Source organism: Contarinia nasturtii, unplaced genomic scaffold (assembly GCF_009176525.2).
Source record: "Contarinia nasturtii isolate CC-2019 unplaced genomic scaffold, AAFC_CNas_1.1 Cnas_scaffold_493, whole genome shotgun sequence".
NCBI classification, from domain to species: domain Eukaryota; kingdom Metazoa; phylum Arthropoda; class Insecta; order Diptera; family Cecidomyiidae; genus Contarinia; species Contarinia nasturtii.
This window is the reverse complement of record NW_022197846.1, coordinates 3,427,147-3,449,034: the sequence shown is the minus strand read 5'-3', so window position 1 is coordinate 3,449,034 and position 21,888 is coordinate 3,427,147.

The window sequence follows — 21,888 nt, the reverse complement described above, 5'->3', positions numbered from 1 at the left end:
TGAGGACGAGCTCCGTTCAGAATCTCTTCAAATAAATCAAGCATTTGCTTAGTTATAGAATCCATTCGCTCAGCTAAACTAGACAATTGATCTGCTGCTTGTGCAGTATCCAAATACACGTGAAAGTGCACGTTCAATGCAATTTCAAAAATTTCTTGAATGAAGCCAGTAGAACGTGCAATATTTAGAGGAATCAGTTGAATCGCAGTTGAATGTACTTTTTCGACCAAAGCTCCCAACTCTGTTCCCATTTCTCTTGTGCCAGCTGCTTCTTTAGGCGTCATTCGATGCTTGAATGAAGCTATATCTTCAGCCAAGTTCTTTAAATCAGTCAATTTAGATTCGAATTCAGAGCAACCATCACCTGACGATCTTGAAAACGTCGGTATCACGGAGGGACACGATCTGCTTGAGTCTGTACTTAACTTTTCGCCTCCGTCTGAAGTGTTGTCTTCGGTGCCACTAGAAAGAGAAGAAGTGCCAACAGGTGAGCCACGTGAACGCGGCAAGGTACGACATACAGGCAATGGATCGTGTGGAGACTGTGTACGGGGTGGTGTGGCTTCGCCGATGGAATTTCCCTCAGCAAGGTTGAATGTGTGATGCAATGATGCGAAATCAGCCGTGGCAGTGAACTGGTTTATGTTCGTCTCTTCGCTATTACCGCTAACAGCAACAGCAACAACACCACGATCTGAAGGCAATTGATCGTGTGGAGATTGTCCACGAGTGGCTTCGCCGGCACTCAGTTGCTGAGGGCTATTTGATGTGCGATTTGATGACAACATATCTTCGGCCATGGTAGTGTTTTGTCTATTTGAGGTTATGTTAATGTTCACCAAATTATCAAATCGTGGATCATCCATTGTTGTGATTATTATGTGGCAGGTGGCAGATGGACAATTAAAATACAAATTGAAACCTCAAAAGTGGGGCGGAATCAGCAAATTTTCAATCAAATTATTTTTCAACGAATCTCTTTTGCGAGATTTCACACTTTTATATCTAAATTCAATTTTTTTTTTTTTTTCAATTGGAATTGAATGATATAATAAAGCGATTCATTAAGAAATAAATCAAATATAAAATGCATTCGAACGCATTGTTTTTGTTTAAGTTTTGTTCTACCTTCAATCTTAAGCACATTACGTATACTTAAGGAGACTTTAGGTAGAGTTGAATGAGATGATTGAAAAAAAAAAAATTCGACCTCGCCGGCATTTTGAATATACATCCCTTTCTTCCATCGCTTCTGTGCTATTTATAAGATTTCTGATAAAATGTTTCATAGCTAGTGGAAACAAAGTGAAGAAAGGGTGATTAGCGGATGGTTCTCAATAAAAGCTGGGATCGATTTGCATTGATATCAGCACATATTCCATTTCATAACCTCACTCTTTTGAGCTCACCGATTTTTTTTTTTTTGTGAAGCGTAACATGGCGAACATTTTGCTGAGTTTCAAAATCCATCAGAATCGTGAACAACCGAAACACACATTGAGAACACATGTGAGAATATTCTTGCTTTGTTGATGAATGATTTTCAATAAAGTTTTTGATTCGTTTGCCTCGAAGAATTGTGAAATTATATTTATGCAAGAGTGAAATGAACGCATTGTTAGTTTGTTTATTGTGAACCCGATCACAAGAATCGGTGATTGTATATTTTGATGAATTTTTAGAGGCCCGTTTTTAAAATACCGGGAACCTATAAATTCATCAAAAAAAATATATTGCTGAATCAACAGATTTTAGACTATAAATATAAGAGAGCTCTTCGGTATACTATCACTCGATCACGATGGCTGGAAAGAAACGGAAGCATGCAGCATCGGCTTCTAAGCCAAAGCCAGTAAAGAGGAAAAAAATGTGTGAAAATCAAACGATAAAGAAAAATGCAAAAAAAGGCTTGAAACACAATCGACCAATGAAAACAGATGAATTTCGTGATTTGATCATTGATTATGTGCTTGAAATGACGCGATGTTTCATTTTGGGTGCACTCAGTGTTCATTACTTGATTTTCAAATTTTTTCAAGTGCGTTGTGATGGCAATCGATACGGTGAAATCGAAGATTACTTCAGTCAATTAGTGGATAAGAACTTCTTCGATGATTTTTTCCGAGGGACGCAAAATTCTGATAGTGACGATGAAGATGCCGTTATGAACTGTGGATACAAGGTGTCCAGAATGATTTATCGTTTGTGTCGTAAATATTTCGTGAGAGCTCCAAAAATTGAGAAAATATCAAATATATTCAACTACGCATCACAAATCTACTACACAAATTTCAAGAATAACGTCTATCACGCATATTCTCGTCTTTGGAAGTTTTTTCAGCACCAAAATGCGACCAAGCAACAGAGCGCGTACCAGATCCGTATCTAATTGAAATACTAAAAAATTAATTGCATCCAATTCGTTTCGGAGATGGTCGAGCATATTTTTGTACGATGACGACGGCAGGCAATTGGTTCAAATACGTACCAATATTTCAACATTTGCAACGGTAAGCCGTTAATATTTTTACATTATTTCAAATCAATCGGTTGCACACAATCATTTTTGTTTCATTCGTTAAACAATGCAATTTCTATTGATTTCCTCGTTAATTAAATAATAGGTACATTCGTGATCACCAACGAAATAGAGAGCCGGCATTACGACGAGGTGAAAGAACAGAGCTCCGTGATTACAGAAATTTCACCGTTTTTCCAGTTTCAACGTTCAAAAGACATCACATTCGCATCGATAACAAAGCTCTTTATTGCATGCTGAGAGAGAGATCGGACGCCCACACCAACGGCTCATTAGACGTGATGGAACACCAAAGCAATGTAAGGAATAAAAAGCCGCTGATTGGGACGTGCTTTGTCGAACGTATTTTGACATTGATGCCATCGAAAGAACACCGCAAAATGACAATCGTGCCACTATAAAATTCCAAAATTCGATTCAAACGGATGGAGTGGCTATGTCATTCTGGATGAAACGCACAAAATTCGTCGTTGTCAAAGACGAAAATGAAATCATGCGGGAGACTCAAGAAAAGTTATTGAAAGCGCAACAAGTGTATGATCTCGATCCAGGTCTTCGGCTGGTGATTGGCGGTGTTTGTGTGACCAATTACAATGATCCGAACAAGGAAAATCACCGCGAAAAACTCGTTCGATTGACATCGGGTCAATATAATCGCATGATCGGCTATCGCAAGCGAAATAAATGGCGCAAAAAGTTGACTTTCAACATCGACGAAAAAATGCGTATTCACCGAGAATCTTTTGATGAGCAACCAGGTCCACATTCAGACAACATTGATAGATATGTTGATCATATTTTACGGCATTTCAATGAGAAGTTTGAAGCATACACGCAGTACGAATATGCACTTCAAGATTTTCTATAGTACATCGATACGAATAAGACACTCGACAAGTTGGTAGACTGGTTGATCGATGGCAAAGAAACATTCGTATTTGTGGGTGAAAATTTCATTGCTGCCGACTCAGAAGCAAAAGGTTATTTATTTATTTATGATTGAAGTTATAACACCATTATATTGAGTTTGCCAAATACTATTTGTGATTTTATTCAAAAAATAGGTTATATTCGATCGAAAGTACGCGATTTATTTGAGAAAATGAAGCGACGGCGCAACTGTACAGTGGTCAAAGTGGATGAATTTCGACATGAATTTCGAACAACAAAGGTGTGCTCATTGTGTTTCAAAGACTTGGAATTTCCGAAGAAAGGTGATCGTGTGAAGTATCGATAATTTACTTGCCGTGGATGCGAACCATTGCCAGAAAGAAATAAACCACATGGTCCCATCGACTCACGAAAGAGTAATCATCTTTTGACGAAACAACGAAAACATCGACCTCGTCCTGGACCACGTATGGCATCAAAATTCCGACGCTGAGAAGAAATAAAATGTCTTACATCCGTAAGATGAACTTTCCCGCACTGTGATCCACAACATGCATTTATTACATATCTTTTACTGTAATTTGAATTCACGAGAAAACTGAATCTGACATTAGTTTTACGATACAAATAATTTTCGAAGCACTTTTCATACAAAAAATACTAAAAATGGGAATTTTTGTATCGCAGCCATGCCTATATGATATCGTAATCAAGTGAAAATTTGCAGAGGTTATTTTTTTCACAAAGAGCTAACATTCTGAAAGTTTGAAGAAATTTCAATGCATATTAAGGGTACTTCCCATACAAAATTTCGTTTTTGAGCGAAAAATCCAAAATTTTGTTCGGGAGGTACCCCTAATATACGTTGAAATGTCTTCAAACTCTCGAAATGGTATTTTTGTGTGATAAGAATAACCTGTGCAAAGTTTCAGCTCATTACGATATCATACAGGCATGGCTTCCATACGAAAATTCAATTTTTTGGAAATTTTTGTATGAAAAGTGTGCCGAAAGTTATTTGTATCGCAAAACAAACGTCATATTCGATTTTCTCGTACCCAAAAACCCCCCAATACACATTTTTGAGTGTTTAAGTATACATTAAATATGACTTTTGGAAGAAAAATTGAATTTTTCCCATGGATGCCCATGGGCATCACACCAGACATGACACTTTACTCTATCAACCAAAGTCGCTCAAAATCCAATGGTTTCTATTCCTCGGCACCCCCAATCATCCTGTGAAGTCAGATTTTGAATTACTTTTATTGTTTGAAAGTTATCGTGTTAACAAATTTTTGCGTACAGGGTACAGGGTACAGGATACAGAGTACAGGGTACGCACATACATTCGGACATTGAAAGAACGCTAGATTTTTCGACCGATTCCAATACTTTACCTTACACACTAGGTGTGTAAAAAAAACGGATAAGTAAAACGGACAATTGGTCGTACTATCACATGGAATCGTGATACAAATGCCGGTCGCAATATACTCTACAAAGGTTTGTGCATTTGATTGAATCGATTTCTCAATATGAACAATAAGTAATGAATTTGTTATTTGTTAAACAATTCAAACATAGGACGGTGTGCTGTAATGAACTAAGAACTACACCCCGTATTTCAAAGACCTACAGCACCCATTCAGGTAAAAAAAAATAATTTATCAAATTGTAATGAAAATTTCATTATGGAATATTCAAATGCACACTTACTATGTTTAACTACAGTAGTTAAGTTCACATTATTATAATCATTACTTTCAGAATCAACAACCTATACAAGGAACATCGCGTTCTATCCAAGATCAAGCACGAAACTCTCGGCCGTAAGCCTTGGGTATTGTGCGGGATGTCATCGTGGTCTTATTATAGCTACTTTTAGTAAGTATTCAAATTTAATCCTATAGTGCTAACATTTAATCCTTTTGGATTATTTTGATGAAAAATCCCAAATGATTAATATTTAATCCCTTCTATTTTACAGAGTAAAGACTCTTTTTTTCGCAATGAAAATAATTATTCGTTTGCAACTTAACTGACATGAAAACTGCACTTGTAGCTTATGTATTGAATTTTAAATTGTGTTCGAATATACTAAATGAACGCCCATATAATAATTAAAAATAATGAAACAGATTAATCGGTCATTAACCATTTGAGTTTTTAGAATGAGCACGTGAAATAAGTGAAATTTTGTGGTCAACATTGGATAAAATGCTATGACCGCACCATAACGAGTGCGGTACAATTTGCGGTTTTAAAAGTGGCCAGACGAAATCTCGTTTGCATTGGCTACGACGAAGACATCGCAGCCACGAATGAATAAATAAGAGCATTTACAACGTTGAAATACGGTTGTATTCAGCGTCAATGCGTTAAGTTTTCGTCTTGAATTTGATTAATATGAATGAACGGTTGAGTAATTTCTAATTAATAATAAATTACTTAATTTTTCGTTAGCTTCAGTCTTTATTTTTTTGATTCTCCTTTCAGCGCTTCAATCTCTCAGATTCGTTGATAATTTCGAGCGCTTTTTTTCGGATGAGGACTCAATTCTGAGAACATTTGCATTTAAGTGTAAATGCCCTTTGTGTTGTTTATTTATATTTATGATGAAACATGAGTAATACTAAGTTAACGACTGGCGTTGATAACGACTGATCATCTGGGCGTGCGGTGTTTATTTATTCTATTTTTTTGCTTCATCTGTGCTGGTTCTTTTCATTCATTTTACTCTATTCTTTGAATCGTGCGACATAAATCAGAACGTTGACGTTTTGATTTCGGCGTAAATTCGTACACCAAAATAATACATGTATATAGCAACAATAAGCAAGTGTTCAAATCAAAAGGTCATTGGAAAGCAACATATGATTTATTTTGAAATGAAAAAAATATACACTTTTACAATGAATTTCGATTCATTTTCGTATGGTTATTTAACTAATCGATGTGTTTGAATTTCTCGAATAATTATATTGTAAAGAACGAAATATTCATGAATTTGTGGCTTTGAAACAGTAAAACACAACACACATTCAAAAGTTTCATTCATAAATTATTATTACTTGTTAGTGTGTGATCTAGTGGATATTCTCATTGTTATTATGACTATTGGCTCCCGTCATTTCGGCGCGTTTGACTTTATAAGACCAGTGGTGTGATCTGAACAGCGGAGTGTGTGAATGAGTGAGGGAATTCATACAGTAATTATGTCGATTAGGTGTACACCTACCGTGCGGTTTGCGGAACGAGTAAGTGTAATTTAGAATTTAATTTTAGGTGATTTCACTTTAAGCCATTGCCTTGATTCACAAACACACACACACACACACGCAATAACATGAATAAATGAAAGCACGTAAGTTTTATGAGAAAATATATTTCTGCGCACAATATATCGAAAACCATAAATTACAATGCAGAAAACCGAATGGATTCTCGATGATTATGTGTGGAGTCAACTAAAAAAAAGAAATCCATAGTCGATCTGCAGTAAGTCAAGCATTCTTGGTTGGGATTAATGAATCGGTTTATGGTAACAAGAGCTGCATAATCACTAGACGGTAACACAAAATGTGTTGAAAAATGAAGAGATCACTTTCATGATCGTTACCTGTCACATATTTAACCGAAATTAATATTAAGCATGATAAATTCACTGGCAATGAATTCGCAACTTTCAACAGATTATAAACTACACACATAGTTTTTTTTAAATTTCAATTCACATTCATGCTCTCCCCGAAAAAATCTCTCTGAATTGAACATCGAAACTTATTCAATCACGTACGTACATATTTTTTCCGTTCTTTTGTAATCGTAATTATGATTGAAGCGTCAATTCATTTTTGACATTCCGCGAGCTCATTGTATCAATGTGTTCCCATTGAATTGTTGAATGACTCGATGATTTTCATTCAGAATGAGAAATATAAGAAACTGTATCACAAGACGAAACCTGTGAATGATCTTTATTTGTACAATCCGGAATTATTTTTTTTTCTTCAATTTTTCAAAAAAAAGTGTGTGAGCGGATAAAGAGAAAGATATGTTTCAGTATATGAGCGGTCATGGTGATCAAAGATTGCGCGTACGATAGACGAAAATCAGAAACAAACGTAAGCTTCAATGAGTCTGAGTGTGCAGTGCGAATGAGTAAATCAGTTTCTTTTCTTAAATATTTAATAGAGAGAAGCATTTTTATTTCCTCTGTTATACGATGCATATTTATGAAACGGTTCCATTTATTTGTTTGTTGGAGTCATTTGGCTGCTTCCACTGTGAAACAGCCACACAGCAGGCGTTGAACCTCTCTCTTTTTTTTTTCATTCTGTGATTCGATTAGTGTGATGGGCAAAAAAATGCCATTGAAAATTTACTACTGTGAACAACATCAACAAAAAAATTATTATTTATCACTCCTTTTTCATGTGTCGTTCCGTATTAACATTTGTGTTCTGGTATTTTTCGTCTCTCTCTTCTTTTTCGCCTCTCGTTCCGTCTTTTTTCCCTACGCGTACATAAGAGATATCAAAAATCAATTTATTTTATCCAAAAATGCACGATGATACAATGACATGTTTATGATGGACGTTTATGATGCCTAAGTTTGGTGAACCGATTGTGTCTGTATCCTGCTGATATTGAAGGCATGAGCTGTCGTTTGTGTCGCCAATAAAATGAAAAATTCGTTTGAACGTATTCAGGCCAAAAATGTGACACCTATTCACATTTTACATACACACACGCACACAAAGCAAAGTGACTCAAACATTTCGTTTGTGTTCTTTACCATCTTTCTTCCTCAAATATATCTAGTCTTTTTCTTGATTCGATTAATCATGCTGGTTCACCCGCTTCCTTTTCCATATTGCCTGCGTCTGGGCTTGAGCAAATATGATGGATGTTTTTTCGCCAAAATGTCAAACATGAAAGAAAAAAATGTTAAAAAAAATTGGTTATATCGAGTAAATCAATGACTTTAATGACCATATGTTTATAGTTAATATTGTACAGTTAAATGAGTTTATCTCTTTTTTTCTACCTTTTTGATATACTCAAGTCATACAGACGCACTCGAAATGTCAATCATGCACATTTCAGCTAACGAAATGATATTGATCGAGGAGTCAATAGAGTTTATCATTGATCACTGTTTGCAACAGACGAATTAGATCCAAACGAGGTCCCGTCAAATCATCGACCACAATGAACAGTCATTGAAAATGGATGAAGTTGAAAAATAACACGAACAAAAGAAGTGCGTATGTATGTGACATGAAAATTGCTATAGCAAAAATAATAATAGTACCACATTCATAATCTATTGTGTTGACGATAGCTTTGTAACATTGTTATTATTCGTTAGTTGATATGTTTTACTTGAATTGAATGTGTTACCCTATCACAAAAATAAAATCAAACAAGTATTTACAATAAGTAACACCACCGATAACTGAAACCGTCAAAAAAGATGTGCACAGTTTTGTTCCTATTTCTGACGCTCTCTCTCTCTCTCACTCACTCCCTTCTTCAAATGAAAATAAAATAAAATACAATTCAATTCAATGAACAATGAACTGGTAGCTAATTGTGATAGCGATCTGCCCCATAACTGAAAATAAAAACTATAAACAAAACCCATACGCTCAATGAAAATTTTATGTCATAATTTTTGACGCTCGAATTGATGAAAACAATAAGCGTACAATGATGCCAGAGGGAGAGAGAAAATGATGAAAATATGTATTCAATCAAAACAATTGGCAAAACAAGTAACGCTTTTACATAAACTGCCATGTATGGAATTAATAAAATTGTTTTGCCATTGTGTCCCCTTTGTGTCATATTTCGGAGGGGTTTCGGTTCCTTTATGATTTCGTTCTTTCTTCATTTTTATTCGCTTGTTATTCGTCGGTCGGTACCATTGGCAATTGGCACACACACCGTTGATGATAATTTTGTTGATAAAAATGTCCTCCTCTGAACATTTTTTCATCGTTTCTCTTTCTATCTATGATTTATCCGCGCGCCCAAAGCATTCAAGGCTGTCTGATAACATCAAAATGATAATTATCGTATTGTAAAATAACCCACTAAAATATTGCCGACACATGTTTCCGTTTATGTCATTAAATGCACGCATTAAATACGTATGTAGACATATATTCGGTGTTTCCGTCTCTTTTTTTCAATTTGTGATGGCGATTTGTCAGCATCGAGCGTCTATCTACCGTATGTCAATCAATATCGCCCATGTAGTTTGGAAATGGCCACGATTTTTGACTTGTGAACCTCTTTGCCTTTTTGATTAGACATTTGTATAAATAATGATAATAATAATTGGGATTTTGGTGAAATAACCAAAAAAAAGTAACAACAAACAATCGGTGTCGAATGAGTATGATTGTAGGTAAGTACCACAAAAGGGGTAATTATTTTTAATTATCGATATGTATTTCATAATTTCCAAATCGACAACGGCATGTACCATTTGCTTCGTTTCGAAAATATTATCTTGGTATTTTGATCGCGACCAAGCAAACAAGAAATGCTGACATGTGCCCCTTTTTCTCTTGTTTTTTTTTTGTGAAGTGCAATTGATTTGACTCGTAATGTACAACAGTGGAAGATGAAGAAAATATGTGCACATTTGTGCGCGACTAACAAACAAATTGCCCGTTATTCGATGCAAAAAAAACAAACGCTCATTTTTTACTCTTTTTTTTTGTCAAATCCAAGGGTTTTATTAACCGTATCTGCATCATAATGAAGTGAAAATATAAATTCGTATGTGCAATGGTGAGAAAAAAAAAACGCACTACAGATGCGCTGTTAGAATCTGAAATGGTCATTAATTTTCATTAAAGTTGTTCAAATAAATTGCCATAATGAAAGCAAAATAATAAAAAAAACTGTTCATGTTTTGAAAATCAAATGAATTTTTTCATAGGACCGATGAGACTTCCTCACATTGATTTTAAAACATCCTCCGAGTATTGAAACGTTTTTTTTCGGACTTCATAATTTATATTTTTTCACCTTTCCGTAAATTAAAGTTTTTGGTCGTGTCGAATTGAGAAAAATCAACTTTATATTTACCCTGTATGCGCATAACTCAAATTATTAATAATAATAGTGAGTACATTTTTTAAGTACTCAATTTCACGTCAACTAACCGCCCAAACCGCAAGGGATATTACAATAATGTTACAAAACGCATACCATTTATAAAACTGTTTTGTGTACATATATATTCGCTATTTTGTTACCCACTTAAAAGTGAAAATGTGAGTTATTGCAAGGGTTTATATTTTAAATTGCCACTAAACATTGGATGAAGTGTTCATTTCACATTCATTCAAATTGTTGTTGTTTGTGTTGTCATCAATTTCAGGTAAAAAAACCGAGCCGCATTCAAAATAAACATGTTCGAAACATAACGTCATTGTTAATGATAAGATTGTTTTATAAAGTATATGGGAAGCGCCCGTGCCATGGGTCTCTTTGTTTTGAGAGACACTTCACGTTGTCGTTTCGTTCTCTTTTTTTCTATTTAATTGAATAAAACTGTTTGTACATAACATACATGAGTTTATAATAAGATGATCTCAATCAACATTTGTATAAAAGCCAAACGGCTTTTGGTCTTGAACGATTGCGATGACAATTATATCGGGCGAACACTTATGTGAGTATATGTATATATAAATTGCGCAACTATCGAACATAAATCCATCGTCCAAAATGACGAAAACAGCTGTCAAAGTTGCATGCATGTCAACATATTTATGCCGCGGCTCTTCGACCGATCTTAAAAGCATGTGGATTAACAACATTTCATAAAATTGTGCACAGAGCAATAAGCACAAATCGAAAATAATAATAATATCTTCGTCTTCAGCAACGAGACGACGGAACAATGAAAGGGAGCTAACGAGAGAAGAGAGAGAGGGCATAAAAGGAGCAACATCAAACCACCGCACAACCTGTTCAACCAAAATGTAAACAAACCAAACAACTACAATAATATAACAACATATAAAATAATATTATTTGCCACATATTATAAAAATGTGCACAAGTAATAATGCGGCTGCTGACATACACGCGCTGACTTTTCAACTTATCGATGAAATTGTCGGCTAAATATGAAATATACGCGTTGAAGATTTTTAATCCAAATTTTAACTTTTTACTTCAACATTTTTCAGAAAATTCTGATTTTAGATTTTAACTTTTTTCTGAATCAAAAAAACGTCAAATCATTGAAATATCGAAATTTTAACTTTCCATTGAAGAACAACTTGTGCACACTTTCTTTATGAATTGACTTAAGCAAAATGTATGTAAAAAAAAATCAAAATAAAATGGAACAAAAAAGTCTAAGAACCTCATTATCGAACGGTAATGCGGAAAATATGTGCACACGTCCGAACGATGCATTTACATTGAAATTGACAAATGAATATAGTATATGCATAAAGTATTGATGGGAACCCTTCATTGTTGAGAACCATTCTGTTGTTCATGTGAAGTGGTTTTTTTCGTCGTCGTTTCGTATGCCGGTGAATTTGAGACTCTTTAAGCGTGTACTCAGACACACCGCGCGCACACATCAAAAATGCGTCGAATATTCCGTTTCACCCCATCTCGAATGTGTTTGTATGCATTGAATGTACTGTTCTTCTTTAACCACGACACGATCGCCTCATTTCTATCGCTTATATTTTTCCACATTTCGTTCGTTCGTTTCGAAAATCAACATTTCGAAAATTATTTATTTGTCAGCAGACGCGCGTTTGCATCCCGAAAATCCGAACCACGATTTAACACACATAATTCTAATATGGACAACGCAAACGGCAAATGAAGATATTTGTTTCCTGTATAGGAAGTCGAATAATTATTACATGAGCGAAAAATGTAATACGACTATTAATTGGGATAATCCGATGGTATCTTTTTGCTCTCTTTTTTGCTCTTATTTTCTCAATGTCTTCTGTTTGGGTTCATCATTCGTCATAAGCGTTGTGTGTGTGTGTGTGTGTGTGCGTGTGCGTGTGTGTTTATTATTTGTTATGCAGCACAACCCTCTTCAAAATGATTTTGTAGCTTATTGTTTTCAAGCTGGGCTCAAATAAAATTGAATGAAAAAAACGACAACCAGCACCAAAGAAGTATTCGATGTTGCTGTATCTCTATTTGGCTTACAAAACTACAGATTTTATACGCATTTTATCCGACGGTAGTGTGCGCCTCTCTTTCTATCAAATACAATGTATGAAATCCGAACAAAAAACAAAAACCAATTGGCGTATTATTTACGCCAAAGTTAAGAGGTTTTAGTTCGTGTATGCATAAATGATTCGTAACAAACAAATACAAAAGCATATGTTTTGAAGAGATTTAAATTCATGCTCAGCACTGCCATACATTGCGATTGTGCAAGATTTTCCTTGACATAGCATTTTAAGACGATTATATTTTATCTATAAACATTTCGGATTACTGAATTTTCCGTATTTGTATAGCAACATTTTGGAGGAAAATTTTATTTTCTACATATACACAATTTAAAAAGAAAGTAAAAATCGCAAGTGAATGTAAACATCGAAGTGGAAAAAAGTGGCTTGTTCTAGCTTGTTCGGATATTTGAAATTGTTGCCTTCACCAAGGTTTATGCAGTGTGTGTTTTAATTTCAAATTGATTTGGCGCTGAAACAGTACATTACTATTTAATGTGAGGAGTACGTTATTATACATTCTAGCGCTGTGTTCGCAATACCTTCACATTATCGAGTCTTGAATGACACATTTATCCCTTGCATAATATGATCATGTTTCACAATGATCGATGTGAAGAATAAAAACCAAAAGAGAATAAATGCGAACGAATCGTGAACCAAAGGTCAGAAAAGTGCAGCAAACTAGTTTTCGACACACAAAATTCAATAATAAACCAAATATGTTAATTAATTGTAATTTCTGACGCAAACAAGCATAGGCATTGCAAAAAAAAAAACAACAACCACCAAACGTTGAATGAAGGAAAAATCATCAAAGAATAACACGCAATACAAGAAATACGCGAAAACCAACAACAGTCGTGGCGATGTGGTTGGTGTGTGTATATATGTTTTCAAAATACAATGAAGGATACACGGTTCTCTGTTGTTGAAAATGCGATAAAAGAATTTAAAAAAAACAATTTATGGCGACCGGTAATTGGTTTATGACTTGTTTCCTTCAGCTAATTTCACCTTTCCGTACGGAATCCATCATTCAGTTTGAGCTGGAACACATACAATTTCAACAGTTACATTTCTAATATAATTTGGACGCGATTTGCCATTATCTATTCCACACCGGTCAACGCACAAGCATTTACATTTTATTGCATCAGACTGTCGGTTTCTTTTTTTGTTGTTGTCAGTTGTTGTCGCGATTTCCACTGTCTTCACAACAACATGGGTAAGAACATTGAACTTGTTCTCACTCTTATTGAGTAGCTTGTCACATTTTGAAACGTTTCGAGACGAAAATTTCGGTTAGTGCGCGCGCCATTCACCATTTGTATGCCGGCTTGCAGTGTTCGGTAAAATCCAATTTTTGAGTATCTAAATAAGATAAGATTTTTGTGTGTGTCGAAAAAAATATCTAGATAAGATACAGGATCTTATCTAAAAAAAACATAGAAGATGAGATAATATCTTCGATTATCTGAGATATTTATGAAGATAAAAAATGGGTGAACATTTTTTATTTGAATTTTTTAGAAATATCTCAGAAAGTATCTTATCTGCAAGATAAGATAAGATATTAGATAAGATACTGTACATTTGATTGTCCGAGAATTAATTTGAGACTTCTCCTAAGATTTTATTGAAATGTAACACCGCCATGCAAAAAGTACTGAGTCGTCACCAATTTTTGTCTCACATTCATTCTCGGACAATCATTTTCACCTTGTGTATACGTGATGAATATCTTAAAAAGCATCTTACCTGCAGATGAGATGAGATATTAGATAAGATACTTTAAATAATAAGATATTAGATAAGATACTTTAAATTTTTTAAATTTGTTTTCTCAAAAAATTATCTTAAAAAGTATCTTATCTACCATTCAAAGATACTGAAATTTTTTAAAGTATCTAAATAAGATGAGATTTTTTCGGTCTAGGTACAGATAAGATATAGATAGCATCTTATCTGTATCTTATCTGGTATCTTATCTATTATCTTCATCTTTACCGAACAAGCCGGCGGCTTGTGTGTATTTTCAAGTAGTCGGCCGCAAAATTAAGCGAAACATAACAAAAAATATATATAACAGAAAATGAATAACAAGAGCAACCAGAACGTTTGCGTGCGAACAAATGACAGCTGATTTATTTAGCACATTTTATCAAAATTGTTTTTTATTGGTTTCTTCAAGTGTTGAAACGAAAAAGAAGAAGAGAAAAAAAATACAGTCTACACACATTTTCGGCCATAAATGAAGAGTATAAATTCAACTGAAAACAAGCATTTGGTTTTCTCCAATATTTGTTCTGCATTGAACAAGGAAAAAGAGTATTTTATTTTTTCTGTTTTTTCCTCTCTGCCAGTTCCAGATATTATTTCAGCGGAATTTCTTTTCTTTGTGAATCTCCAGACGGACAAATGCAATTTTTATTTTGACACATCATTTCGGGTTTCGGTTACTTTTATGTATGACCAATTGCCTTCAAATAGTTGATCATGTTCAGAAGCATAGACTATTCACGTGCTTATAGTCGTAATCGCCTAATTTATTCGCTAAATCGAATAATAATAAAAAAAAAATATGTTATTTTTTTTGTGCTTAACCATGAAAATATCCTACTTCTATTAATACTCGAAAGTCTCGAAACAAGCAAAAAAGAGAAATCTCCATCGTCGACAACAATTATTGCTGGAAGGGAAAAACAAAACAATTTTGATATTATACAGAAATATCCATGTTTCGCTTACTCACGTACCAGTCCGCATGCCCCGTACAATGTAAGAGCATTGAAATCGGAATACAAAATTGTGCGTATATATGGCAGTGATCTTCTTCAATTTTCATATGCATCAATAACATATAGCATGTATCTGTACACAGTGAATAGTGTATACACACTGAGCAAACATTTCTCCTCTTTTTGAATCGCATTGTGTGTGTACATGTGTGTATTTGTTCATCTCACATACAATATGTGAGTTCAACAACGTTGCGTCTCATTCGAATGCAGGCAAATAGAGCGAGACAACGATTGGTGTCAGCATCCGCCTATTTATATATCAACTTATTCATTCCATTAAAGCGATTCAAGTGTACAGCCAATGGTGGCCAACTGGGTGGATATGTTGTTTTCTCATCTCTCCCTCTTCCTCTTGCTATGCTATGTGGTGTTAATATCATAATTCGTTGGCCCTGTCTTTCTGTCTATTTGCCTGTCTCACTCTATCTCCCTCTCTGTGTGCGTTTATCACTGTGTGAGTGTGCGGAGATTTTTTTTCTGTGGCAATCGGAATACTCTCTCCGTTCGTTGTCACGAGTATATAAGCCGATAAAATAGCGTATGTATTATTACATGAGTAAATGCGTGCGCGTTGTTAACTCTAGCTCAATTGTGTATAGCTTGCGGTTTCAGCAGACAATGTTTCAGCAGACACTGTAGATGACACACAATCCTATCACTGTAAAAAAAGAATTATATGCTAAAGAAACTGAAGAACACACAAAATAAAGCGATGCCGGTTGTATCATAAAGATGATTCCCAAAAACACAGTTTTATTTCCACTCTTTCTCTCGTTCGCCATATCGATGAAACAGTGGCCAACACATGCCAACTGTGGTTTGTTCTCCATTTCCACACTTCAATTACACTAAACACACATTCATTTGTATGCATATTTGTATTGGCATATTTGCACACTAAAACCCATAGCCATGCAATGCATACATTCATAATTAAATTTAATTTATGTATTTCACTTTTATGACTCCATGAAGTATGCGTTCACAAGCAACGGTGCTATCTGTCGACTTTCTTTGCAATTCCTTCAATTGCAAAAAAATAAAATCAGTAACTCGAACACTTTACATATCATATTCATCATTGGGCGCTTCAGTTTGCACAGTTATTATATGGAAATCCAATTTGGAAATGAAAAAAAAAAAAATACACACATTACTTCTTCTGAATTGATCCAAGCGTCAACATTCGCACCATTTCGGAAAAGAAAATGCAGACATGTGGAGTAATTTGATGAAAAGAGTACAAGTGGAAAACTGACTGTTGAACTTAATACCATTCGTAATTATGATGATTTCTCTATTTCTTTCTTTCTTTCTACTATCTCAATCTCTTCATAAGTTCATAGCTTATGCTCTATCCTTTCTATGCAGATCAAATCAAATTATTGAATTTAAGCTCCTTCAAATGCGTTACTCACTGACGTATGAAGTGAATATACCACATTTAAAACTAAACACACAACATTTTTTTATTATTCGATTGTTTTTTCGAGGCGATAAAAATCTAACCTAGAAGTGATAAGCCGCACAATATTCATTGAGCGAAAGAATTTGAAACGTAATAAAAATTTTGTTGAATTTTATCTCCACCACCTTTTGCGTCGTCTTCTGCCGCCACATTGTTCTCACTCTCTTATTTGACATCTATAGACAGTAAACAGTTGCTGTGCTGTGATGCTGCCAATATAAAGATCGAAGCACACAATGAAAATGCCATCTCGGAAAGCAGAATTACATGAACACTTACCCAATCGATCGTCTCTCAACGGTGTATATGTGTTTTTTGTCTTTCAATACACTTTTTTCCTGTCTCGTTTGTTTATGTTTTTTTTTTTTTTTTTTTTGAAATAAATTCTAGCTGCTTCTTACATAAATGCACTTGCTCTTATTTGGTATTGCACACATAGTCGATGATACCCACATTGGTAAGATGTTATTGCTGTTGCTGGCGTGGTTGTTGCTGCTGTCATTGCAGCTAGGAATTTAAATTGATCAAAAATATACATTATATGGATATAAAGTGTGTGCCTGTAAAAAAAGGGGAAGAATGAAGGTGACCATAAAAGACGTAACAAACAAGATGCGACACAAAGCAGTTCTACATAATTTCTACACTTTTAAACAATCCAAAAAAGTGATCCAGCTAGAGAGAGAGAATGTAATGCCACCTGAAATGACATGCAACTGTGGCATCAGCATCAGGAATCAATAAAAGAAGCGTGCATTTGAAAAGAATTGTATTAGTTCATACGCATCACTTCAATGCAGCTAACAGTTCAAGCATTTGGAAAATGAATATCAAATCAGATGAATTTAAGGTCTCGCTTATTGTGTACTCTACTATAAAAACAGGTGCAATGACAATAATAGGTATATGATAATGCTGCTGCATTAATACTCCAATGCGAATAATAACAATAATACCATGGCATCAAATCAAATTGAGTACTCAATTTGAACACTATTTTTGTGCTGCTCTCTAACCCTTCTAAGATATCGCATTTATCTCTGATGGTAGAGGGCAGCACATAGTTCGATTCGTATTGTTTCTTATGCGCTGCAAATGGCTTTTGCATATATTTAAAATAAATTGTTAAAATAGAATTTTTCATCTCCTTTTTTTCATTTTCTTTGTATAACTCATTCGTTTTGTGTCTATTCGACGTCTTATTGCTGATTTCTTCAAGTAAATCGAATCCGTTCGCGCACCAATAACAAGTGCGATAATAAGCAATTTTCAACAATTAACTTTCTATAACACCTTGTAAAACGATGTTGTCCAACACAGTCATTCCATGTTCCATTATGCACTGTGCGCTGCAACGCAAACATACAAAGTGTATTGTGAAGAGAGAGAGAGAGAGAGAGAAACGCAACCAGAAAGATGTTCAAACAAACGTCCTTTCGAGACGTTATCATCATATATGGCGAACAGATAGCCATTGATCGATCTTCGATCGAAATGCTTCTATCTTTCTCTCCCTTCCTCCCAAAGAGTTGTATGGCAACGTTGTCTGCGTCTTTTACCATAAGTATTCGCCAATCCCATACTTTTTAAATACTCAACAAAGTTTATGCGCTGCAATGTCGTTCAATATCTCCATAGACATGGTTGCACAAAAAATGCAGTCGCATCGTATACAAATATTGATGTTTTTACTCTTTTTCTCTCTCCTTCGCCATTGAATTGCTTTTTTTTACAACAACACATCATGGAAAATAAATATATAGCAATGTGTGACATTTTAACTAAATAGTTTGATATATCTGAAGACGCCGCACCAGCAAATCCGCGTTTAGATAGCATAAGCATCAATTCAAACCGATTTAATAATAATTGAAGAAATGATATCGTACGTCATCGACGGCGGCAACGATAATAACAACAATAATAACGACGATCAAGATGACGATGAATGCATCCACTCAAGCGATATTGCTGTACACGGTAAAATGAAGACATTTGTCAGAGTACCTATTTGCTGTTGTTGACGTTGCTATTGAACTTTCTTTCGATAAAGTCAAGATAAATTGATAACACAATTTCATTTTCACATTCAGAATTTAAATACTTGAATTTTCTATGAAATCATTTGACTTTAAATAGTTGAAAATGGCGCAACGCACTTGCATTTAAACTCTTATCTACTTCTAGAGGATTTTTTTTCGAATCGATATTCAGCTCACAATGTATATAACAGTTTAAAATGAAAAATCGATTAATATGAAGTGGTTACGTAAATACCAGTTCAAGGAATTCAGAATTGACGATTTTTTTATCGATCTTGGACCCGTCAATTTGAATTAAACGAAACTGGCCCCTCAATACATACATTTTCCATTTCGATTTCCACTCAATACATATTTGATGTGCGTTTGTTGGATCGTTTTTTTTTTGTTTCGGTTTTCATTGAATTGTATTTGTGTTTTATATCCTCGAATAAAGTTCCATGGCATCTCTGCAGAGAATCACCACACTTTTTTTTTTGTATGCTGAATGCTGCAAAGTTCACTGGGATACGAAAGCGATTTGGTCCCGTTTGTGGAAAAACAGCGTTTGATGTTGCCGCTATTGCGTATTGAGAGAACAACAACAAAAAAAAAGATGACTGTCTATAAGGTTGAAAGGACAACAGACAGTTTAAAAAATGCGACAAGTATGATCGAATTGGCAAAGGAAATAAATAAACGTTTTTTGAACGAAAAAAAAAGCCATAACACACACAAACACACGACAAAAGTCGAACGGGAGAAAATCGAAAAGTTGGTGAACGCGGTCGCGCACATCGATCGATGCACAAATACATTCATAAAAACAAAAAGAAAGACGATTAAATTTGTAATCGAACAAAATGGCATTCAATCGCGTATAGTTTCATTGCAAAATGGGATTTATTTATTGATGAATACATTGCATTGCATTGTGAATCATGAGTCATGAGCGAGCTCGATGAAATGAGAGAATATATAGTGTTTGGTTTCACTTCGAATTGGATTCTCGAATGGCTACCGATCGTCATTCGAATGATGATGCCGCGCACTCACTCTCTGTGAACGTGTTTCCCGTTCAATTTCGAAATCATCGTCGCTTTTGTGCTGTCGCTCAACTCTCGTTTGTGTATGCCACAATTTTTTTTCCTCTTCTTCCACAATTTTACATTGTCGCACATATCATTGTACGATTTAACAATGTTGAAAGCCGTCGTCGGTTATGTGATATAATAAAAAAAAGCTTCCAAATAATTTTGTAATTTTATAAAATGTCTCTTTTCTCTCTGTGCGGAGAGACAGCAAGAAAAACAAACGAGCAATGAAGAAGATTTGATATGTGTGCGCATATGCGTTTGGGGTTCTCTATATTTTCCGTGTCATTGAAAACACAGCAAACATTTTTCTCTGTTTTGATTGAGCCGCTCCCATGACCAATCCATCAAAGCTCAATAATGTCTTGGTTTTTCAATCAAATTGACAGATTTTAATTTGCTCTTCATTGATATTGGTGCAAATCATCCAATTCAACTATATCCAATGTCTGGATAGAGAGATTTCAATGTAAAAAGAACACTATCGTTGTCGTAACACTAGCATAACCATGATTTCAAGCTGCGTATTAGTCGAGCGGTTATACATGAAATTTTGTGGTACGTGTTGACAAGTAACATGGATCATAGTCGCCAATTCAAAGCAACTGCAATCGCAGATCACGACCAATGTGAGTGCGATACGGTATTCATTGGAATTGTGATTAGGCTTCGGTATATGACGATCGGTTTTTCTGCCATTGCATTTTGTTGTTTTATTAGTTGACCATTTATGACCGAATAGCGAACATTGTTGCGACACAGAACCAGTTTTTATGTCTGTTTTTGTTATTGATTGATGCTTGAACGCGAATATTCACTTTTCTTCTTCTTCTTTTGTGTGTGTGTGTGTATATATTATGTATGTTCAATTTCAATATTGTTGCAACTCATCTTATTTTCTTTTCATTTGATTCCCATGTCGTTATGTTATTCTATTTTTTCAATCGCCACGATTAGGCATTGCCCATGGAACACACAGAAAACATGTGCTTACTTATTTGGAAATATTCAGCAATGATCGGTCGAGTGGATATCAAGGAAACATACATGATAACAATCATACAACTGCAATGTGATGCGTGAAATCTTCCAACGAAAATTTGTTACTTGCTATCTCATTCACAAAAAAAAAAGACACAGCACACAAACACTCGTCCATGCTAACAATAACGAATCAAATGGCGCCAAACCATTTTCATTCGATTTCATTAGAAAATCTCTCGACCGTCTCAAGACTCCGGTTCGATGCACAGTAGAAAAACAAATTGACAACAACAACAATATTGAACATAAAGACGAACAATCAGCAATAATTAGACGAATTGAAAAGAGATAGAGAGCAAAAAAAGCACGTAAGAACTTGTTTCAAAAGTGTCATTTTTTTATTTTTTGGCAACAACGACTTGTAATATCTTTCTGATGTATACTTGTAGTGCGAGATGACTGAAACGAAATCATTAAAATTTAACGGCCAAATGATTTTGAGCCTTGACATTTTTCTACGCATCAACAAACCGAAAATTGCCGAGAAATCTTACAACATCTCAATTAAAACAGGGTTTGCATAATTTTCTTTGTGAAGTAACCAATTTAGAGAAAAATAAATAAATAAATAAAATATTGGTTCACGTGAACCGGTCACTTGTTGAACTAGTTAGTTGCTTGGTCTCATTTAAAACCATCTAGAGAAACAACAATATTCACTTTTATCCCTTTTCAAGTGGTACTGGGTTGTATAATAATTTTTGTTTATTTTACAGAAATTTAGATTTTTTTGTACCTAATATTTTGAATGAACCATTCTGATTTCCTCAAAT